Here is a 25,669-nt window from a genome sequence, read left to right as displayed (position 1 = left end):
TGATTCCCAAGGTGATTCACAAGTGAAACTTTTTTTTTGGAACTGAAGGGAACCAACAAGCAACCCAACAACCAGCAGAAGCAACACCACCGAAGACAGCAACAACAGCTTTAACTTCATTTCCAGATGAGACATTGTGGGCAAAAAGAGGGGTCTTGTGGAGGGTTCCCAAAGGGCAGAGGGAATTTGTGGGCATAAGGTCGTCGCTTTGGTTGCCAAATCTTTACCCCTCTCCAAATGCCGCCCACTTGGCCATTTCCATTTGCAACTCCACCTCCTTCTGTGTTGCGGCTTTATCCTCTTGCAACCAGTTGCCACCACCAACGAAAGGCAACAACATTGGGCGAAGAGAGTTCCCTTTGAAGAATCGCCCCCTCGGTCTCCTCGCGGAACATTTGATGAGTTTTTAATTGGTAGTTTTTTTTTTCTCTCTCTTCCCTCACTTTGAGCTTTATTTTTCTTACTTTTTTTTAGGTAATGGTATAGGGGGGGCTTAAAAAGCGGCTAGTACTTGATGGTTGAAGCTGCGTTTGGAGTCGGTTTCCCGTAGCTTCAGCTGCTTATGTAAATAAATTCCAATGCAATTAAGTAAACAATTCGTTTGGTCAAAAGCTGCAAAGTGGGTACACACGGCTAATTGATTAACGGTAAGCCATAACTAAATGGTTGAAAGTTGAAGCTGAGTGGGGATTAAATACGGATTTATTTGATCTTCTCGAGGCTTACTTCTCGCCGTTTTGTTAAACTAAAAGTAGGTTTTATTTTATAAAATGTATACCTACAAAACCGATTGAAATTAAATGGTTAAATAAACATAGAAAACATCTGAAATTTAAAAAAAAAATTGATAATGATAATGATTTAAATACTATATATGCTTAAAATACTATAAATACCATAAAGAGATATTAAAATACTATATACTATATACCATAAAAAAATACTTAAAATACTATGCAAAAGAAAATTTTAAATTATTTTGCACTGAAACAGGATTTTTAGTCCATTCCGCCATCGAAAGTTTACCTGCACCTGGCTGAAATATGGACTTTTGCCGGCATATCTTTGTTGATATAAATTAGCCAAACGTGTCACAGACATTTGTGTCGTTTTCATGCCAACCCAAGCTGGTTTGTAGCTAAAATCCCATTATCTCCCGATTCCACACACAGCCCCCATCATCTTAATGATGCTTTGGGTAAGAAAAATTATTGACCACTCTCTCGGTTTTTGCACTTAATTGACATGGGTTGCCAAGAGTATATTTGCATAATACGATATGTGCATATATGTATACATTCATACTGTTTTTTGGTGTTGTGGTTTTTATTTTTATTAAGCATTTGGGTATTTTTCTTCACTTGATTGGCCATCAGTAAACATTATTAATAATGACTTCCAGTTTTTACCTATTTAATTATTTTCATCCGAATACCGATGAATACTTTTTGTGGCAAACTTTAGCTCGATAATATGAAAATAACAAACATTAAAGTATATCCGTAGCCCCTTTTTATGGTCATTTTATATCGAACGGAGGTTGAATGCGTTAACCACTTGTGTTTATTTAATTTAATTTGTAATCATTATTTTGCAATTGCATTCAATTGCTGTGACATTTTAAATTGCTTGCGATGTAAGCGTTGTAAACATAAATTACGTAATTAATTTATGCGGTTCGGCATTTAATTTTTATTTCATTGTGAATAACTTGGCATCAGTCATTTCAGTTTAACTTTCCGTTTTATGTGTCCTAGTGAGATCATTGTAGTGAAGTAAATTAACCTTTTAGAAGAAAAATGTATGATTATATAAATTTATTTAGAAAAATATGTTGAATTGGTTTAGATGAAAAACATATATTGCTCCTTAATACTTTGTTTGTAGAGTAATAAAACTTTTCCCTTAATACCATGAACTTGCCTCAAACGCGAATATTATCTAGAAAAATCTACAAAACTTTTGGGGAACCCCCGAATCGAACGACCTACAAGGAACTTGGCTTGCTTTACCCAAACTTCCAGGGGCTGCATTTAATGTGTGTCATTTAATGTCAACTTAAATCAATTGAAATGTCAATTACAATAAAACATGAAACGAAATGGAGACCCCAACAAAAAATAAAAAGAAGTAGTATAGAAGGAAAAGCAACCAAATTGCAGGCAGAGGTAAAAAGTTATGGAGGGGAGGTCCTCACTTTTTGTATTTTCTTCTTTTTGTGCAAGCCTTACATTTGCCAAAGTAATCGAGTCGAATTGAAGGTGAAATCGGATAGACGGAGAATGTTGACTGGGTGCCATCCAGTCAAGCTCTACATGGGGCTTCCTCGACAGTATTCTCCTATTTTTAGGCTCACGAGCTGGGATTGCTGCTCGCTTTGGGTGTCAGTTTGGGAACAGGTTGACATCAAAGTTTCTCGGTGTTTCGGTTCGCAGTTCAAATGTCATCGTAGCCACCCAAATTGTTGGGCCTGCCCACCAAATCCGTTCAAGGATGTAGCTTTGGCTACAAAAATTTCCGAGGCTACATGGTTTGGTTACTTAGACCAGGAATTAGCACAAAAAAAAATGAAAACAAAAGGGGGTAAAAAAAAAAAGAAAAACGTTTGGAAAAGATGGATAGACAGTGAGCAAACATGAAACGAACTTGCAATTACACAATCTCTCTTTCTCGGCGACAAGTGAAAAAAGTTTGTCAAACTCTTAGCTGTCGATTTGTTTAAGCAGTTTTTTATTTTTATTTTTTATTTTTTGCAGCTGTATGTATGTAATATCTTTTTGCCAATTTCTTTTACTTTTCTTCTTGCCTTTTACTTCTTTGTTGGTTTGTATTTTTCCTTCTGTTGGCTCTCGTTATGCAAACGGTATTTTCGTTTGAGGTACATTTTAAGACGATGCAGGGATTTTTCTGGTTTTTTTTTTTTGGGTCTTGTCTTCAGCTTTGATTTCTATTTTGGGAGTTGGGCAGCCAAACTATTAATTAGAAAGCCGGGGAGGTACCAGAAAGAGAATGTTAAATACACATTCTGTTCTACCTTATGGTTGAGAACTGGTAATTAAGGCCAGAACTTTCTTATTTTACTTTATTCCAAGAAAATATGTTCAATGGACTTTGTTAAAAATTAAGTTAAGTTGCATTTCTACGCTTCTTTAATTTTCTTAGTATTTAAATTTTATTTTATTTCAAGAAAATGTCTTCAATAAACTTCCTTAAATATTTAAATACAATACAATAAAATCTAAACTTAACAACTCTATAGTTTCGGTTTGTTACCTTTGTTTATTACATTTGGATACCTCAGCGATCTTATTTTCACTTCGTTGGACTGTTAAAATGTTTATAAAAAAAGAAATGCACTTTTCTTTTAATGAAGAGATTTTTTGTTTGCACCTCTAAGGCGTTAAGTAAACGACCAGTAAAGAACTTGAAATGTGGTAAAAGAAACAGGTGTGGTGTGCTATGAAAATGCATTTTTTCCTTTTTAATTCCGGTCCACGCTTGTCCTGCTTGCACATAAAAAATATCTGTGCATAATTTCATAATGAGGCACTGAACTAACACGTGTGGCACGATGATGATGATGATGATGTGGGAGATTTTAGCATATGCTCCGGTTGGCATTTCGAAATGCGTTCGCATTTTCACTTTGAGCAAAGAAGAGTGAGCCAAATTGCTCATACGCCGCGTTGGGCGCGAGATGCGGGTTAAAAAGGACCCACGATGACGACAGAGCAGAAGAAAGCACGTCAGCACGTCATAATTATGGTTATATGAGCCGTGATTATTCGCTTTTAGCCCAGCAGCAACAACGGTGGTTCCCCGTTCCTGTGATTTGGCCTGCGGCAATGACTAACTGACTCCACTGAATGTGCCTCTTTGGGGGAATGTTGTTGGGGGCATGGATTGCAATGATTGACTGGCTGACTGAATAAGTGATGAGTGAGCAGTCGAGTCCTCATGAAATGGCTCGACTTAATAGACGCTTAATTATCCCATTTGCTGGTTGGAGGTTTTTAAATTATGCTGTACACAATCAAGTTCAACCCTTTCATTTATATTAAATGATCTGTTTTCTTCTGAACTTTGTTTGTTGACCTTGTAAAAAGTTTGTTTGCATATTGCGAAACAATAAATTGATGTATAAATAGAAGCTACGTGACCACGAGTAGTTAAATGGAGGAATATAAAAAACTGCCAGACCACCAAAACACAATAAAAACAGCGGAAAATGCAATAGATTCAATCGGTTTGATGGCAACAGAGAGGCGTAAAGGCAGCAAACCCATATTTCAACTATAATCTTATCAGATTTTCCATGTTGAATTATCGTTTGAAAAAAACGCTGTCGGATAAAGAAGAGAAATTGCAAAAATATTTGTATATACATATGTTATGTATAACAAGTAAATTTAAAAGTGGTTGAGAAAGCAAAAATTACACACAAATAATTCAATTTTAATATAAATATACAGTATCTTCTCTTTCTTTTTGATGTTTATATCTTCTAGTTCTTATATGTTATAATTAGAGAACGTAATAAATAAGCAGTAAACAATTTTTTTTGAAATACATTTTTTTTTTTGGTATATACCAACGCGAATTCTTTAGGATTATTACATAATTTGATGATTTTATGAATTTCTTTTAAAGTAATAATTTTTGTTTAGCTCTTAAAGCTTTTATTATAGTTAATAAAAAGCCAAGCATCAAGTGTTACAATGTTGTTTTCGAAATAAAGAAGAAACTACAGCGAATTCTTCAGATTCCTTCAAACACTATCAGTTTGGAGAGACTCACATAGACATGATTAGGTCCTAAAGTTGAGTAACGCAATGTTTAAATAGTTACAAACAGTAAGATATTTTTCAAGGAATTAGTTTTATTGCCAGGCGATATTGTTAAAGAGGCGGAGAAGCGAGGAGTGAGCCGGATGTTTGCACACATGGCTCTTTGCTGGCCGCATTTGAAAATAAATTTGCATGACGATGGCGACGGCAGCGGCGGCAAGCCAACAATTGTTGCGGCAGTGTCCTGCCACGCCCCCCGCAGCCTCAATGCCCCCAAAAAAGCAACAGAAACAACAACAACAACAACAAAGGCAGTCAGTGGACGCCTGCAGGGATACACTTGCTCATCTCCAGACCTCCTTTTTTCACCCTTTACCCCCACAAAAGCCTTCACCCAGCTGCTTCCAAATTTACGAGCAAAAGCATTTTCAAGAGTTTTATGCGCGTTGAGTGGCAGCAGGAGTTGGGTTTTCAGTGGGGGGGGGAAGGACCAAAAATTTAACTTTGCAAAAAATATAAAAAAAAGTAGAGAACCATATCCCATACACACAGTTACGAATAGTAGATATAGACTATATCTATGTGTATATATAGATATGCGCACAGCGGAAAAAAAGAAGGGGAATAAAATCGCGTTTCATTTGAGTTTCCATCTCCTCTTTCATTTTGGTTTTTCTGTGTTAGTTCAGTAGTTGTTGTTGATTTTTAGTGCATTTTCCTAGCCAGTTCGTCAGCCAGGAAGTAGGAAATTTTCCGGTTTTACTGTTGAGCCTCCTGCTACTGCCAGGAAATCGCTCCTAGTGCCATGGAGAGAACAGAAAACAGAAAAAAAACCTGGCACACACACACAAAATGAAAAGCGCGGAAAGTCCCCTTGGTCCTACGGCACCCCATCTATCCATCCATCCATCCATCCATCCATCCACTAACCCCAACCAAAGGCAATTGGGTTGACGGGCGTAGTAATTTCAGTTGGGAGACAGAGCAAAAGAGAGGAGCCTACTCTCTGGCGAAATGGAAATGGAGCATTTATTGAACTTTTCGCAAAAGATATTTTTGTATATTTCGAAATGGGTTAACTGCGGGGGAAAAGGCCCGAAATGTAGGCCGTTTATTTTTGGTCCCGCATCACAACCCCGCAACTGGGCGAATGAGATTGGGTTTTCGGTGAGTGAAGAGTTTGTACTGCTACTTTAAAGTTTTTCGCCTTCAGCCCATGCAATTGTAATGAGTTCAGGTTGGCCTGGGTAATGGTAGCGAGGATAATGAGCAGAAAGAATGTTCGCTATTAACTGGAGTTACCCTTTTGTTAAAGCCCAAAATGTGAAAAGGCAGATACAAGGTTGTTATAAATAAAGACACTGTTCCACTTGGGTTTTAAGTTTACTTATAAAGGTGTCTAAAAGTATACAACTGTATATTTTGTCTTCGGAAGTATACTGAATGCATTCCAAAAGAAGGCGTTCTTTTTTTAATGCATACTTTTAGACACCTGTGTAAGTAATTTCAAAATGTAAAATATTTAGATTCTTTTAAATTAAAAAAGCTTTCTTTTTTTATCGCTTACTCCTTTGAACACTTAAAAGAAATTTAAAAATGTATAATATTTTGATTCTTAAATAAAAACTATTTTCTTTTTTGTTGCATACTTTAAGACACCTTTATAATTGATTCCCATATTTTGAAGAATTGTTTCTCGAATGGTTTTACCAGCTTATAAGAATGATGTAATTTTATTTAGAACACAGTAAAAATTCATAAATCGTATATTGTTAATGAAGAACTTATGCTTACGGGTAATTTTTTTCTTGAGATTTTGCAAGCGTGGCAAAAACCAAAGAAGTTGCACAATTGCAATACTTTTATGAGAACTTTTGACCTCGACAACATAAAAACGACAAAAAGACAACAATAAATAAGAATATTCCAACATAGTCAGCAACGATGTCGATATGTCAAGCGTAAACATTTTTCATCGCTGTTTTATTTTACTTAAAAGAAAGACAGTTAAGAACAGCATACGCGGTTCGTTGTTTCGTTCCTTGTTTGCATTTTTCCTCTTTTTTTCAGAGGGAATATAAATTAATAACTTATTTGTTCTGCCGAGTAAAATACGCCGAACAGAAAGGCAGCCAGAAAAGAAGACCGGCAATTTTTCCTTTTAATTTGTCACCTGTGAAAGAAATTTGCGGAAATAATTATCGTTCATTCGTTGCGTTGACACATTTCTTCTTCCCCTCGTTGACTTTTTCGCTTTTATTTGCCTGTAAATTGCTTTTAATTTACGGTGGAAACATGAAAAATCATATTGTATATCAATGTACGAGCAATAACAAATAATAATAAAAATAACCATAAGAAACGACAATCGTTTTGGTATTTTTAAAGCGTTTGCCAAGTGTTTCATGAATCATTTCATTTGTGTTTGGGCATTTCGGAAAGAGGTTAGTGATATTAACAAGGGGGTTTGGATGGGGGGCTAGAGATTGGAGATTAATAGGGTCGATGGTCAGAGAGGCATGTTTGTGAAAATGGAAATGGCAAGGCAACCAGCCAGCTGCGGCCAGATGAAAATGTCAAGTCACCGGAAAAACGCAGGGGGGAAAATGAAAAGAAAACACTGGATTGTTGACTCGTTTGACTTATGGGTGATATTACACATGCGAATTGTGAGGTAAAAATAGAATTTTGGGGAGAATTTCTTAGCATATATAATACCTAATTTAACTTTAAAGCCACTTGTTTGCCCCTTTTGCCCTTACTATATTTACAAACAAATAATTACTTAATCCAATTTGCATTACTGACCTATCAAATAGTTATTTTTGTCTTTATCATTGCACCGCTTTTCTCGCATTTTCTTTTTCATTGTTTAAGAGCTGCAAAATCAAGATTTTTCCTTCCGCTACTTTGCATTTCTCGTTATTCTCTTTTACAATCTGTGCTCTTTTCTGCTTTCCATTTTGCACCTAGACTGTTTTTTACAATATGTACTTTTTTTTGTTATTATTAAAGCATACTTTTTTTTTTGTTGTGTCGCTTGCATTTCCGTTGGTCTTATCAAAGCAGTGGGTAACATTTTCCTCGAGAAACGCGAGGGGTACGGAACTGAATACCAGAAAAAAATAGAGGGAAAATATGCGACACACAAAAACGCCAAATGTCGCGTTTAGCCAAGTTAGTTGAGCTTGGTTGGGTTGAAAACTGAAATACTCTGCAATACTACATGAAAAATCACAAGGAATCCAGAGATATTGTTAGGGCTTTTGAGTTCACTCATTAAAGTATCTAAAAGTAGTCAAATCCATCAGATTTCCTTACTACAATTAAGTGTTGCATACTTTTAGACAGCTTTATATATGATTTTAAAACTATAGTGGGAATTATTAATATTTCCCTTAATTAGGGTTTAAAATATTTCTTATTATGGTGTCTAAAAGTATGCAAATCCATTAGATTTCATCATTCCAAGTAAGTGTTGCATACTTTCAGACACCTTTATATATGATTTTAGAACTAGTGGGAATTATTAATATTTCCCTTAATTAGGGTTTATAATATCACTCATTACGGTGTCTAAAAGTAAGCAAATCCATTAGTATTCCCTTTTCCAAAAATGTGTTGCATACTTTTAGACACCTTTATGTATGATATCAAAAACTAGTGAAAATTATTATTATTTCCCCTTAAGCAATAATTTAAATATTGTTTTATTATACATGTTCCAGATCTCCACATTCATTTAACTTCCTGAAAAGTAAAGTGGAAAAGGGTATACAAGTGGGGAAAAAAGTTGGCCTTCCGAGGAAAATATTTCCCTCACGAGTGACTGGATTTGTTTTTGTTACTGCTGATGATGATTATGTTGTAGTAAATATACGTATATATTGTGTCCCCTCCGATCTTTTTTTCTTTTTTTGGTTAACAAACGCAACAGTGAAAACCATCGTGAGGAAAGTGATGGAGGGATGGGGGCTTCTCTCGCTTCTGGTGACGTCTTGCGGTCGTTCATCTAACAACCTAAATAAGTTTCGCTGCCTTCGCCTCCATGGCGAGAATACTATACATTTGTTTGTGTGCATATTTTACTCTTTATGGTAACGGAGCACAGACCCCGACCATCATCATCATCGTCGTCGTCATCGTCATCGCAGCCGCCGCCAACTCACTTGCTGTCCCACTGTTCCATCGACCGACTGATTCACTCTATGAATAGGCCTAGCCTAGCCCAAAACAACATAAAATAATGCCAAGAAAGAAAAAAAAAATGGAAAAAAGACTGCAGAAAAAATGGCAAACGGCGTTGACAGGCAGAGCTTGATTTTTTTTTTTGGTCGGAGAGTGCGTGTGTGTTGCCAACAACTCCTTGTGACCGCCTATATTTAGCCGGAACTTCAACCGGGTTGACTTTTCAAGTGTGCTCGGTCGTGTTTGCTATGATATAAAGTTAAATTCAATATATTTTTATAAATTACAGTGAAAGAAATGTGCTATAGATTATTTATGTAGGGTAAATAAAGCATAAGGTACATAGATATTTGTATTTCAGGGAAATTGTGGTCTTTCTTTATTAATAAAAAAAATGAGAAATTAATCTGAATTGACTTGCGTATTGTTTTTGAAAAACATTTATAAAAGTGTCTAAAAGTATGCTATAAAAAATTGTCCAATGAATCCAACTTATAATTTCAATTACATTTTAGTTTATCTTGACAGGGAATCTAATAGAAATTCACTCGTATTATATTTTCTTTTCTAAACCTCTTAAATCCTATAAACTTCTTGATTGATTTCAATTGAAGTAAAAATTGAATTTGATATCGTAAAAACGCTCGAAGGTAAATAAAACAGAACATTTCAGTTTGATGACTCGACAAATAGCCCAACTATTCAAATTCAACTAAACCTACCATTGAGCCGGCTCAGAGAAATGCCAAAAAAAAATGATATCATATTCAATATATAATAAAATAACTAAAAAGATATGTAAAATAAATGGTCGGAAATTTGAATACACTCTCCAGTGAAAGAGACTTTATATGAAAATCGTTTACAATTAACGATTGTAAGCTCTTATCGAGATGAGCTAGTTATGGTATACATTTCACATACACAAAAAATAAATTGCCAAATTATTTCCTGCTCAACTTGCAATAATAAAAATCTATATACCTATACAAAAGCAAACCGCACGAAAATCAACAAATCGACAGTTAGACAGGCAGTCGATTGGGGAATGGATGGATATCAATAAAAACTAAATTACAAATACATAACAGATGTAAAAATAGCTCAAAACATTTTTATATGCGAGCCAAAAAATGCAAACACTTCAATTTGCATTCCGCAGTGGGGTAAATTGGGTGGTGTTGGCAAAACACTCGTATGCAATTTGTCCCAGAGGCAAAACTCCTATTCGCATTCTCTGATGTATGAAAAAATAGCTCTAAAAATAAATACAGACAGGGAGAAAAATCAACTTTGGTATTTAATTCGTGGCAGTGCGTCACATTAGTATAAACAAATGATAGCATAACTTAATATAATGATACATGTAATGATTATTAATAATAACCGAATTGGTTACACTTGCTCTGAAGAATTCGCGGTTTCCTATTTTCATTCATAAGAATTCATGTATGGTTTTAAATGGTTAGCACTAACGATTTTTGTATGATGTGCAAAATTGGTTCCTTTTGCTCTGAAGAATTCGCGTATTCCTATTTTCATTCATAAGAATTCATGTATGGTTTTAAATGGTTAGCACTAACGATTTTTGTATGATGTTCAAAATTGGTTCCTTTTGCTCTGAAGAATTCGCGGAAGAATTCATGGCATAAGTGTGGTAAACTTATTTATAATGAGAGTTAATTTCTGACTTTTATATAAATGATTCTTAAAATAAAAGTTATAAATGTTGTGGTCCCTAGTATTACGTTTTAATTGAAACTATTTTACAATTACAATAGTCACTGTGCAAAACTGTATCAATATTCATTTTCTCCCCCTCTACCCAAGTTCTTTTGTTTATTTTGTGTTTTCTTTTGCGAGTTTTGTCATCAGAGCCCCGGGGGTTTAATGGTTGGGGAGCAAATACATATATTCGCCATTCCGTCAGTTGTTCTCCATCTGTCGCAGACACCTGCTCACCACCTCCCCACAAAGCGAATAAAAAAAAAAAAAACAAATAATGCGAAAAAAGTGAAAATAAAAAATATATGAAAAGTAGAATTTGTTTTGACTGAATGTCATTGCAGTCAACAGTAGTCGTGAGTAGCCGGCAGCACTGAGTTCAGCCTGCCATTCAGATTGTTTGCCTGCCTGTCATGGACTCTATGACGATGATTACAAATTTTTATTTATTTTTCCAGATTTTAGCATTTGTTTATTGTGCCATGTTTCAATTGGCTGTTAATTATAACTGGCTGACTTTAATATCATGGCTGACTTTGTGTTGCTGGGAAAAAGAGAGATTAAAAATGAAATGTATATTTGTTATTGTTAAAAGTGTATTTGTCTTCTTCTGCTATTGTGATTTGATACACTTGGAATTTTTAATGAAAATAAAACGATATAATAGTGGCATTCACAGAAATATATGGTTTTGAAAAACATTCATAAAAGGGTCTAAAAGACTCTAAGTAAATGTAATATACAATAAATCTATCGGAATTAGGTATTTACAATATACTGTTGCATACATTTAGACACCTATTTTTAATCAGGCTACTTTAGCAGAAATTTGAGGTCTTAAAAACATTTATGAAAGGGTCTGAAAGTATGCAGTTGAATAAATCGACCGGTATTTTTGATTTTAAATATATGTTGCATACTTTCAGACACCTCTTTATGAGCAGGTTGCTTTGGGAGATTATTTAAAATTCAAGTGTAATCTCGACTAATGTAATCGTCATGTTGAAACCGAAAACGTTGAATACTGAAAATATATCGTTTTTATAATAGATTTCGCAGAAATACCCCCTCTGAATAATTCTATCGGAATTCTGGACTAAAAATATAATGTTGCATACTTTTAGACACCTTTGTGAGCAAGCTGCTTTAGCTGATTATATAAAATGCAAGTGTAATCTCTACTTTTGTAGACAATATCGTCATGTTAAAACCGAAAACATTAAAAACTGAAAATAAAAAGTTTTACTAATAGATTTCGCAGAAATACCCCTCCAGAAGTATGCCACATAACAATTCTACCGAAATTTGAACTAAAAATATGTTGTTGCATACTTTTAGACACCTTATGAGCAAGCTGCTTTAGCTGATTATACAAAATGCAAGTGTAATCTCTACTCCTGCAAACAAACCCGTCATGCCAAACCGAAAAACGCTAAAAACTTCTAAACTTTGTTTACTTGGCCACATGCTTTTGCCTCCTATCTTATTCCCCACTCAAATAAAATAGTAATTTTGACAGTGCAAAAAGAGGGGGAGGCCGAAAAAAAAGGAGAAGAAAATTAATTTGCAATGCAAATTACTTTTAATAAATTTTATAACATTTTTTTCTACTTCGCTTCCTACTAGCAAGTGGGTAATGGGGATGGGCAGCTGTTGCTCACTTTTTTTTTTCGTTAGCTGGGGATTGGGGGTGGGATCTTATGGCCCGAAATGGGGGATATGGGGTGGAAAGTGGGCGTCGATGGGGCGGTGTCTATCTCATTGCTTTTGCCAGACAGACGGCGGGCAAAATTAAGCGTCGCAACGGCATTTTATGAAGTGGAGAAGAGACTTCAACCGATGGGGGCAACCGAGAAAATGGTGGAATGGACAACAGGAGCGGAACAACCGATGACAGGGTGGATAATTTATTCCAGGGGTGAAACGTTGCGGAGGGGTCGATGGGTTCGTTGGAAGCATTTAATAAAACGTGCAGCAGCAACGTCAGGAGGCGGGGAAAAAATAAGATCCCCAAAAAACTCCAGACATTTTTTCGGCCAACTTCGGAATAACAGAAAACTTTGCTTCATCAGGAGGGCCCAAGAAGTGAACACAGAAATGCAAAATGCCTGTTGTCTTGGCTTAATTGAGGCTTGCTTATAAAGTTCACTGGCAATTTCAATCGATTATCTTGGAAATATTACTTTGTTTTGAATATTTGGTAGTTCCAAGCAAATGTTTAAACTTTAAAATGTAACTAACTTATAACAAAAAGCTTGCAAATATTTGTATTTTAAATTAGCACGATGAAAACCTCAACTGCAATCTAATAATTAAGACGGAGGAACCAGAAACAGGTTGTGTAAATACATAATAACAGATTTGCTTCATTCATTATTTTATTATTTATTATTATTTCTAATGACATCGCGTGCCAGGCCAATAATAAGCCAAGTTCCACCCCTCAAAGGCCGCCACCCTGACAAATTAACTTTAATAACTTTACGGGCTTTCGTTTTTTGTGTGTTCGCATTGTTTGTTTTCCCTCATTTTTTTTAAAACTTTCTAATTATTTTTTTATAGCCTATTAAATAATTTTATTTCTTTACATGTTCAGGAAAATGTACTATTTTTGTCAATTATAAGGGAATATCTTAGTTTTCTTTCCTTGTAGTTTACGTTATTTACATTATTTTTGCTTTATTAATATCTCATGTTTTTGTTGCTTGTTAATGGCCTTTGCTTTTCAGGTGTATTTTTTTTTATTGTTTTTCCCCGCTTTTTTGTTTGACTTTTGAACAACACAGATAATATTGTTTTTATTTGCTGGTTTGACTTTTGTAGTCATAATTCATTTGTCTTTCGGTTAGTTGTAAAAAACAGATTCAAATTAATGGCTACTATTAATCAATAGTTTATCTCTGACTCTTTTCAATAATAACGAGTTAAACATGGCCAGAGAATAACGATTACTTTTTATTTTCAAATAATATAAATACATTTTTATTTGTGTGGTTAAAATATGTGGAAAGTATTTATACAACAGTGTTTTAATCGACAAATTTTCTTTTGAGTGAATCATATACAGGCCTGTTGTTTGCCGACAAACCTTTCATGGCCATGCACGATTTATATTACTCATTTGACGGCTAATTACAAATGCCGAGCTAATAAATTTAAGTTTTATTAAGTGCAGTGGCAACAACAAATCATGGGGAGAGAAGATTTTTGCTTGCTAATTAAAATGCATTGGGGCGAAGCAAAAGTAAACAAATCGAATGAAATGCATTTTGCAATTTAATAAGCCACATAAGCCATATATATAAAATAAAAAGCAAAGCTTATAAGAATTATTGAATACACAATATTATGTCGAAAACAAAGTGAAGGTCCAAGCGAAAAAATTATAAACAAACTCGCTCCCGCACTCACACTTTTTGCCACATTCTCTATTGAATTATGCAAATCCACCGTGTGATTCTGTCCTTGAAAATTAAAGCGATGAGCGCGTGAATCGAACGTTTTGTAGAACAAGTGTATATATGGAATATAACAGGGGAAACAAGGTGTTTTTTAAGGTATATATGTAGTTTAAAAATAAATTATATATTGGTAAATATTGAATCAAACGGCTTTGAAAAATGAAAAATGTAATATCTGGATAATAAATTTAAATTTCGTACTTAATATTTGAATAAAAACATAATATTAATTTTAAAACATGGTAAATTTCGTGATTTAATTTAAAAATATTTAAATCAAGGTAGAAAATATAATTTTGATGATAGTCATAATTACTTAAAATATTAAAAACAATAACTTCATATCTAATCTAAGTGTTAACATTTTAAAATGAGCAATAATTGTTAAATAAGATATTGTCATATTCAAATTAAATAAACATTGAAAATGACGAAAAACATCCTTAAATATTAAAATGTAATATGAAATCCTTGAATTTTTCTTTTTTATCTTTATATGTAGCAACTCTTTGTTTTAAAGCTCTTCTTTCCAAATAATTCACCACTCAATTAATTATTCAATTCTTGGAAACTATCTTCCATCGTCCCAATTAAAGCTGTATATTGATAATTGTATTTCAATTATTACACAATCTTGAGTACAATGAGCCTAATTCAACTGCGTTTAACACAATTGTTTAAAGGCAAACCCATTGTCTTGCCTTGTGATTATGTTATAAGCCACTTAAGTCGATCAAGTTAGTTGTGAATCGACACCAATGGGGCGAAAACAATTCAAAATCGAAGGATTTTGCTGGACAATTAAGGCCAAAAGCGATGACGACCAAGGGCGGGGCCCAAAAGGGGGTGTCGAAGGGGAGGGCGGGGGATGGGTTTAGGTGGGTGTCAGGCGTTGGCATTCCGTGCAACACGTTGTGGCAAGGACATAACAAGTACAAGCCCGCTCACACATGTTGGTTTCCATACGGTGGTCGGTGTTGGCCATGAAAAACGCGGCTCGCAAAATTGTTGCGTGGTCACAGGAGGTGGAGTTGGCTTGGCAGGGGGTCCTTCGAAAGGGAGCTTCCTAAAGGCCTGCTTGCCACCATAACATGGTAGTCATTAAAACCGCCCCCCGCCCCCGCAACGGCCACGCCCTCCTCTGTTGACCACATCCCCAACAGGCATGTGTGTGTGTGCGGTTTTCTGGCCAGTTTCGTGTGACAATTTTCCTACGGTTTTCCCTGAACTTTTTTCTTCTTTTTTTTTCGGAGTCGGTAGGAGTCCGCACTTTACCCATTAGCATGGCCAATAAGCATTGCCTCCTGCCCTTTGTTTCAGTAATTGCCGCTCAGTTTGAATGGCGAAAACGTAGTTGGTCAATGTGCGCATACATTGCAGGTTAATCCCCTCATTAGGGCGCCAAAAGAGGGAGGTATCATCTGATTTATTCTCGGGTAAGGTTCGATTCAAAAGATCAGTCGTATGTCAAAATAATGTTTTTGACAGGGATTTTCTTTGGTCTTAATGTTGGTAAATTAAATATTTTCGTTTGCAGATGATATGAACATTTAAAAAGTTGGAACTTATTGTAGTGACTATTTATTTCGTTGAAACGTGAAACAATAATACTGTTTTGGCAGGGATTTCCTTGGGTCTTAATGTTGGTAAATAAAATATTATCATATGTAGATGAAATGAACATTTAAAAAGTTGTAACTTATCTTGGAGATTATAAATTTCGTTGAAACGTGAAAATATAATACTGTTTTGACAGGGATTTCCTAGGTTCTTAATGTTGATGAATAAAATATGGTTATATGTAGATGATATGAACATTCAAAACTTCATAAAGCATTCATTTTCATTGGAACTTAGGTTTATGTAACAGTTTTTTATTCAAGCGATTATGTATTCGCTATTATGAGAAAGAAATTTTAAAAAAAAGACTGTGGGGGGCCTTAAATAAAAAAGTATCTTTTATTCATATTTGACAGCAGGGATTTCCCCTGAACTTCATTAAAAATAGGGTTCTTTGCTGAATCATACTTTGTATAAACATTCAGAAATATCTGAATTGGAAATACCAGTATAGTAGTGTGTCCACCTGGGATTAAACTATAAAGTGTCATTTCCCTGGCTATCCCCTAGATTATAATAAATCGCTTCCCTTCCTTCAATTGTTTTGTTTTTTCGTGTTAATTGTTGCATGTCTCTTCGCAGAGGGCAATGAACCCAAGTTGTAGGCACGTGTCCTTCCAGTAGGCACGCAATTGAAATTCCATAGGGTTTAAATACAAACGAAATGCGGGAATATTAAAAGAAAGATACATATATTCTAAAGTATCTTAACAGCTTAATTACCTAAAGGGGTTAAAATCTCATCTAGAAAACCGGGGAAACACAATGCAAAGGTAAACAGCGTTTAAAGTGTTTGCCTTCGGCTTACTAACTTTTAAAACCCCTTGCTAATATTTGCCGTTTGCTTATCAACAAATGCGACTCGGTGTTTCTTCACACCAAACGGCGACGTATGCGGCGTATACGTAATAAGCAATCAATTGCAAAAAAAAAAAAAGAGCAAGTAAGAAAAAAGTTGACAAACCGCGTCAAACCCATTCGATAGTCAATGAAAAGAGAATTGTGTGAGAATGCCTAGACTTGTTTCATTTTTCTTACATTGTTTTTTTTGCATTTATTTTTGTTCTCGTTGATTTTGTTGCTAGTATTTTTTTTGTATTTATTTATTTTTATTTTTTGTATTGCCTTTGCGTCACCATCTGTCGCTCTTTTTCTCTGTTTTTCTGTTTCTCTCCTCTCTTTTTCTGTTTTTTCTGTCTTCCCACATTGTCGTTCGCTTTTGTTTCACTTCTTTCCTCTGTTTCTGTGCCTCTTGGCTTACATTTGGATTGCAAATTGTTGCTTGCTATTTATCGCTTTCTAGCTGATTTAATTAATTTTATTTCCACATCTAGATATACATACGTACCTATGTCATTTAATATTAAATCAAACTCTTTTTCTTTATTTGCAGGTGAGTTTCGAAACCTTTTCGGGGAGAAAGTAAATGAAGAGTGAGTGTAAGAATTAAGATTCGTTTTTGAAAGAGATACGTACATTAACTGTATTTCAGATACTATAACATGATATTTAATACAAAATATTTTATTGTTGTCTAGGTTTATTTCTCTGTTGATTGTTGCTTAGGATTTTTTTTTCTCTGCCGGACTTCTTCCGCAACACACACAGTATACATTTAGCAAATTTCAACATATCAGATCTCCTTACCATGTTGCTTATTGAAACTACAAAGAAGTTAATTGTTTCTTAGTATTTTTTCCCTGCCGGTCCTCTGCCGACACCCACACAGTATACATCCTACAAATTTTAACACATCAGATCTCCTTACCATGTTGCATATTACAACTACAAAGAAGTTAATGGTTTATTATTATTTTTTCCCTGCCGGTCCTCTGCCGACACCCGCACAGTATACATCCTGCAAATTCCAACATATCAGATCTCCTAATACGTTGCTTATTACAACTACAAAGAAGCTGCAAAGAAGACCTCTGCCGACACCCTTACAGTGTACATTTTTTTTTGGAATACACTTTTAGTGAATGCATACAAATTTGATCATTATACAATGTTAGCTTGAAGCCAAACTTCCCTGCAGTCAAACTTCCCTGGGGAACAGACATCCTAGTTATCAACTTGACTTTCGCAGTTGAAAAGTTCAGAGTGCCCATCAACAAGTCCATGTGGAAGTCGGTCGAAACTCATAAGTGGACAACAAAACCCTTTCCTTTCCTGCAAAAACATACATAGTTAAAGGCCAAGTCTAGCCCAGGAATTGAGCTTTTTGATAGTGCAAAGCCCATTGAGCTTTTTTTAACAATAGCCGGCGAAAGAGAGGTTAGATTCTGGCCAGAAAGAGAAAGAAATATATGCCTTGATGAGTTGACTATTTGCAATGTTAGCAACAAATGGGAGCAGATCCTTTAAAACAACAATACCAAAACGATGATGATAAAGGACCAAAGAGAACACTGGGTACGAGCAAGAGGACATAACAAAATAGAAAAAAAAAACTGACATATGGTAACAAAAGCCTGCTGGGCGATAAAGGGGCGAAGTTTGTTTCGGGTGGCAAAATGTGAGGCATACCAACTGTGTAGAGTGCATTAAACTGCGCCCAAGTCAGTGCAAACACACACGAGTGACAGAAAGGGACAGAGCAGGAATAATACGACTAGAAAGAGAGGGAGAACTGTGATGAGGCTTACCACAGCTAAAATAGCTATTACGCAAATTAAGCTTTATACAAGTTTTTAAAATGTAGAATCAGAAATAAAGTATCTGATAAATGACCATTAGAATTATTAAAAACCTTATAAAGTTTTCCTTAACGATGCAACAATGTATTTCGCATCCTTAACTCCAATGCATTTATTCCTAAAGATGGGTTTATTTTTCTATTGCATACTTTTAGACACCTTTGTAAGTGTTTTCAAAATTTTCCTATAAAAGTAAAATACAAAGTTTTTAAAGTGAATTTTTAAACATTTTATAAAGTACATCTTAACGATGCAACAATTTATTTCACATCCGTAACTCCAATGCATTTATTCCAAAAGATGAGTTTAATTTCCTATTACATACTTTTAGACACCTTCGTACGTGGTTTTAAAACTCCAGTGGTTTCCTTCAAACATTTCGTAATAAAGATTAATTTAGATTTGTAATTTAATATAGAACACTTGTTCTATGAGACATTATTTCAATTCATATTCATTTCTTTTGATGTCTTACGACTTTTTTTGATAAATATCAAAATCAGCTCAAAAATAGCCAACTGGTCATCCCAGCCTATTGGGGAAATTGTTCGACGATGGCGACAATGACGACCAAGTCGTCGAGTAGCTCACGGAGTCGGCGATTGGCGGCAAAAAATCCAATCCACTGGTGGATTTACAAAAAGCTTCAGCTACATGCCAAAACCCGCGCACAAATGTACACACCAACAAACGTACGTACATACGTCGTCGTCGAAAACAATAATAAATCTCAGCGGCAGCAGAGGAAAAATCATAAAAAAAAGTAATGTAACAAAGGCTGTCGGAGGCCCATAAAAAATCGCAAATAACTCAAATAAAAAGAAAGACAGAAAAGTACAAGTAAAATAAAATGAAATAGTCGGCAGCACTTCCCCACTAGCCCCTTTCATTTGATCAGCAGTCGGTCTTACCCTTTCCTATCGACTAGAAATCGAAACGAATCGAAGAGCAGATGCAACAAGAAGCTTAAGACTGTGAGGAACCAGTCAAAGTAAATGGTCGCCAAAAAGAACGGAAAGAATAGGAAAAGGCAAACTTCCGAATGTTGGGTTTTTTGGGGGTGACTACTGTATGAAATAATAACACCGAGGGATAAAGAGAAAGCAGCTATCCAGACGGATATGAGTGAGGATATACATATATTGAGGTGCAATGCTATATGTGTGCGAAATAATAATAAAAATGGTGTAATAAAAACTCAGCGGCGGTTTATGTACATTGGGATACAGGAGCAAAACAAAAGAAAATTTGAGAGAAAAACAACAGATAAAGTTGGGGTGGAATGATTCAAATTGTTATTATAATACTTTTTCAAAAAAGTTGTATTTTTTTTAACCAAGAAAGATGATTTTATGGTTTTTCAAATGAAACTACAGAAATTTTTATAAAAGTGCTAATAAGTATGCAGTGAAAAAACACAGAAAACAAATCTGTTGCATACTTTTAGACACCTATCTTATAATCTATTCCAACTTTTCTAAAGCGCTAGTGGACTTTGAATATTTCTTTCTCTGCCACTTTTCACGTATTTCCTAATACCTTTGCTAATCTCTCGGGTTCAGTTATATTGATTCCAATATATTCACCTCTGGGCAGACTGTGGGCAACTATGACAACAATATAGAGGTTATATAGAGGTAGGGGCTGCAAAAAGGAAATGCGAAAACCCACACACTCACACATTTACCTATAGGTATACAAATACATTTCGCCATTTCAGTTGTACATACACATATGGGAGCGATTGTTGGCCAACAGATATGACCCGACTCATTTAGACCGGCAACAGCAGCAGTAGCAACAAAGTTAGCCATTTATTCTGTCGAAATGGATGAGGGAGAGTGAGGAGCGGAGTGGCTTATAATTATAGCCGCTGTTGTATTTGCTAATGGGATGGCCCTTGAATGGGCGTCGTTTGGGGCGTGGCAATTAAAGCACCTTGTCCAAGTGCTGCGATTTCGGGTAGAGTGCAATCAGTTGAATTGCAATTGGTGTATATTTGGGAATTGGGCCCTGTGGCCATTAATACTGTATTTATAGAGGTCTTGTACACGATGGTGATGACCCAAGCTGATGAAATGCGTTGTAAATCAGGGGAGTAAACATGGAAACGATAATTCTGTTATCAATTGTGGTTAAATGGATGTCGATTCGATAGGGGTTTACTAGAAAATCATTAAAGTAGTCTAAAAATATGATGTTTTTATTTTTCACTGCATACTTTTAGGCACCCTTAAAAGTGTTTTTTAAAATACCACTGATTACTAATGATACTTAAATAGTTATAGCTTTCATAGAACTAATCTAACAGAAATGAGTTGTATTAACTGCAAGTAAGAGCTCTTGCTCCGTAAGTTATTTAATCCAGTCTATTAGCTTCTGATGCAGAACTATCAATAAATCGAACATGCCAAATTCAGCAGACCCAATAGTAAGTTGGCCTTTGAGTATGTTTGCTTACCATGTACCAAAGCCAGTAGCAATCCAAAACCAACTCAATATTGGCTAACCAAAAAAAAAAAGTTACATTTTTGTAGAGTTCTAGTGACTTTTAGCCAGAAACGGAGTTGCAAGTTGAGTTCCGCACATCAACAGGATTTCGTTTCGGGGCACAACACGGCGTATGTGTGATATTACGTATACGCAGTGAGTTTCAACGCAGCACTTTAGACACTTTGATAATTGCTTCACAGTAATGTTTTTCTTGTTGCTGGCTTAACTCGGCAGGGTCAACATGTCATACTAATTTTATGGCCTGGCCTGGAACCCATTCCAAAAATAAACCCAGCCAAAAGCAGTCCCAAAAAGGAGTCTGTCTCGTCTCGTCTCGTCGCCCGGTCTGTGAACTGTGAATGGCCTTTTGTGTATATAGGAGTGTATGAAGGGAACGGGGAAGGTTCAGTGTCCACTGGAGTCTGGATTTTGGGGATTGGGGACTGAGACTGGTGCGGTGGAGGACTAGAATGCCCTAAGCTACGCATTTTTGTGGTGTTACAGCAAGAGTCGAGCATTTGTTGTCCTTTCCATGTGAGTCCTGCCGCAGCAACTTCCAAGTGAATGGGCACACAATGATCGGCCACAAAGTATGCTATAGTTTTCTCGGTTGCCCACCATTTTTTGGTAGAAATAGCACTCAAAAATCGATGCCAACTTAAAAAGTTCACTCGCATATGCTTCCGGCACACATATTTTCGTTTGGCAACTGTGGCATTGGAACTTTCTGGCACTGGTTTCAATAAGCTATCGAATTTATTGATAGGGAATCGAGTTCCTTATTTCCTTGGCAAGGGTTGCACATGATTATTAGACGATGATTATTATATGTATGTTTTGTCGTTACAATGTTTTTACTAAAGGTTGTGAATGTTAATAAATAAATAGAATTGAAGAAAAAGCGAGTTAACATTATTGTATAAATATATCTTTAAAGATGATGGGATTTGACTAGAGATTTGAAATCACTTCAAAATGTTTCTAAAAGTAGGCAGTAAATGTAAGTTCGTTGTTTACAGTATTCAAAATAATTTGTTGCATACTTTTAGACACCCTTAGAAGTGATTTCTGTATGTAGCTACCACAGTTTTATTACAAATTTTCTTTACTTACATATTTTCTTGCAATCGGTTTAAACCCATTTCAATCAATATTTCAATTAGGCTGTCTTGCTGCATGTTAGGTTATCAATCAGGATTTTCCCCATCAGAATTTTTGAAGAACTCCCCTATTAAATCACTCTACGGCATAATGGTTCAAACCAGAAATCGAACAGAAGAAAGGAATTCAAATTGCTTGGCCAGCGAGCAAGAAAAGCTCTGCACCTGACACTCGCCTCGAAACGAATTCAGCTATTGGACGTACATAGGTAGGCCTAACTGTTGACCTTATAGCTTTTCTCGATTTCCAGGCTTTCGCTGTTCAGCTCCTCTTTGCATTTCCCAGGACTTTCCTTGTTTTTCCAATTTTTTTTATCTTCAACAAGATTTATGCGGCTTTGTGTCATAATTCTAACGCTCCTCTCGTTTGGTATTCTTTCTTTTTTTTTGGTCTCTCTTTGGTGTTAGTTTATGTCGTAGTCGGGCGACATCGAAAGATATAAAACAAAAGACCAGAGGTCAGCCAAAATTGTCCAATATTTTACTGCTACTATTGCAACTGATTTATTCTTAACTTTTTAATGTTGATATTTCTTGCTTTATTTTTGTTTTCTTAAAAGACTAAGCTAATCTTTTTGTAGGTCCTAATGCGTTTGAAGGTGAAAGTATGGGAAGTTGGCTTTATGCTTCTTTTAAGTAAGGCCTAAATGACACCCACACGCACTTTTATTGAGTTCTTTGCTAAATCCAGTCTTTGTATTGCCTTGTGTATTGCCTTATTTTCCTTATTGCCCTTGGGTTGCCAGGGATCTGGTTCGGTGATAAAAATGTTGTAAAATGTACAGGCTTAAATTAGCAGCTTAAATATAACAAAATCCGTTGTAAAGGATTTTTGCTAAATATTAAATGAGTTTATCGCCACAGTAAACATTAAACAAATTTTTTAGTGTACTAATAATCTCTACAAAATAAGGATAAAGTTGTATGCTTTGAAAATTATTAATATAGTTATAATTCCATCCCGAAATTAAATAAATATACAAAAATGTTTATAGATCGTGCGACCGCCATTACTTTTGATTAGAAGTAAATTAAGTCTATATGCCACCCTTAAGTGCTGTCACTTATATATTCTAGTATTTTCTGCTAATTTTACCACCATTTTGTCTCCTTATTTTGCGTCAGTCACAAAGTCATCGACGAAAATATGCCAGCAGACCAATTTGCCTTGGGAAAAATGTCGTTTTCTTATGGCTGCTCATCCCTTAGGTGTTTACCATTCACCACCCGGGCAATTATAACCAGTCCTAACCCGCATTTGACACCCAGAACAGAAGAGCTCCAAACGAAAATTTCATCAAAATCTGTCACGTACGTGTGGCCACCAGAATCCAAAATCCAGAATCCACCAGCACACCCATCCACTTAACCCCATGATGATGACGATGTCGTGTTTGTTGTTCTTCGCCTTTCCAGCTTTGTTGTGCACATTAATTTTGACGAAAACAATTTCATTTAACGGCATTTCCGGCAGAGCTCCGGCAGCAGCAGCAGCAGTAGCAGTAGCATATATCGCATCGCTAGACAGCGACACAACTACGACATTTTAACCGAAAACCAACCCAAAACCCCGACGAAACCCACACACGAAAACCCGAAACACACAAGTTGGCAGACAACAGACAACACAAGATGAGTTAACCAGGCGCATAACTGTATAAGTATGTGGAGGGGAATACTACTGGTTTCTGGTACAGCAACAAAAGGAACCGTTTGGCACGAGCATCTGGGCCTGGTCAATGCATTTCCCGGCTCCACTTGATTGTATTGTCATTGTCAGGGCTTTTGAGTAGGGGACCATATTCTTGAGGAGTTTCATAGTTGGTGGGCATATTGATCAGCTAATGAGATGAATAGTACGGTAATGCCTTAGAATATATAGAATTTTGAAGGAGAGTTACGAAAAACCCAAAATACAACATTTATATTTCGAGTTCTTCAAATAGTTATAGTAAAAGTTCAAGAAAGAATAAGAAATACATTACGTTTGATAAAAAATGTTTCATTAATAATGATATATGTATATAATGATAATAATAATAATATAATGATATATATAAAACTAAAAAGTATCACTTAAGTGGATTTCGTTGTGGGTTGATTCTTAGTTTCAAGTGGTTAACTTTATATTTATAAATGAATCATTGTTAAAAAATTTAAGATATACATTTCGGGACCTTAGTATAACCAGACATATACAAGTTAGTCATGCTTAAACCTTAAAGTTTGTTTTAGATTTAACAAATCCTATGAAATTATTATTGGGAATGAGTAGGGTATTTCCCGCTTCATTATGACTGTTTGAGTCCGATGATCTCAGAATTCCTTGTGCTTATATATTTGCCATATTTGAAATTCCCATTAAGTTCCGTCGCTGCGTCCGACTGCTCCACTCAGTGGTGTTTGTTATTGTTGTAAGGGGAAGTTGTGTCTAACACGCACGTACGGCCAATGGCATGACCCTCCGACCCCGACCCTTTACTATCCATAACCAACCCACCCAACCACCCACTCAATTCCGCCTGCTCATCCCGCCATGATCCCCTTTTCAACCGACTTGACTTGATGTTTTGCTCAATATGCCAGTCAGTCACTTGGCCGGGAAAACATGGCCAAAAGTAGGGGAGGGGGTGTGTGGAAAACCCGGAGTAGACATTTGGCGAAATGATTTTCATATTTTGCGTGAGCAGGATGGGAGCTGCTTGTGTTTGGTTATGCCCTCACATACTAATGCGATGTAAGCTCTCACACTCCTGAAACAGGCGAATTTCATTTGAAACCAGTACTGCATGGTAGTAGTACCCCCCAAACCCCTACGAAATTCAAATTAATGAGGCGTGTCTCACTTATGTTTTGTTGCCTGTGTCAATATACTTGCAATAATATTATCATTATTCTTATTTATTGTTGCTGCATATTTACCCAATGGCCAAAACGACCACGCCCCACTGTTTATGGCCGTGGCTTTTGGTGGGTGGCCAGCTCGTAAGCCGCTTAAATAATTAGTTAATTGATTTCACTGGCCACTCTCGAAATATATGTGTGCAATTATTTCACGTTTTTCAGTGGTTTTCACGCAAATTATCATATGTGTAAAATTCTTTAAACATTATTTTGATTAATTTCCGTTTTGGTTTTACCATTTGATTGGGGTTTTTGGTGGAATAATTTGGAGGAACAAAATATTCAAAGCATTGTCTGTGAAAATATTTCAACTCTATTTAATTTGTGTGTGCGTAGAGGTATGCTAAACAAATGTTTTTCCATTTAAATAATATTTTAACCAAAATGAGCGACCAAGTGAAAATATTTTGTATTTATAGACAGGTAGCTCTGATGGATTAGCATTGCTAGAGCTTAAGCTCGACTGATTTATCATTTGCACTTAAAATGCACTACCCAATAGCACCTTCGTATGCCAATAAAATCGTTAACTCTGCTTCGGGGATTTCCTGACCGTCCGCGCTTAATTCCTTTATTTATTTAGCTGCGTTTTGACACTTAATTCCTCAGCACTCCATCTCCAGTCGCTCCAA

General features: G+C 35.7%; 1 protein-coding gene across 3 annotated transcripts in view; it reads left to right on the top strand.

The window, feature by feature from the left end:
- The window catches only part of lilli (AF4/FMR2 family member lilliputian), an 83,440-nt gene that overhangs the window by 32,820 nt on the left and 24,951 nt on the right, over nt 1–25,669 (top strand). The gene's annotated exons all lie outside the window — the stretch shown is intronic.

Source organism: Drosophila suzukii, chromosome 2L (assembly GCF_043229965.1).
Source record: "Drosophila suzukii chromosome 2L, CBGP_Dsuzu_IsoJpt1.0, whole genome shotgun sequence".
Classification (NCBI taxonomy): Eukaryota; Metazoa; Arthropoda; class Insecta; order Diptera; family Drosophilidae; genus Drosophila; species Drosophila suzukii.
This window is presented reverse-complemented; position numbering and strand designations above follow the sequence as displayed.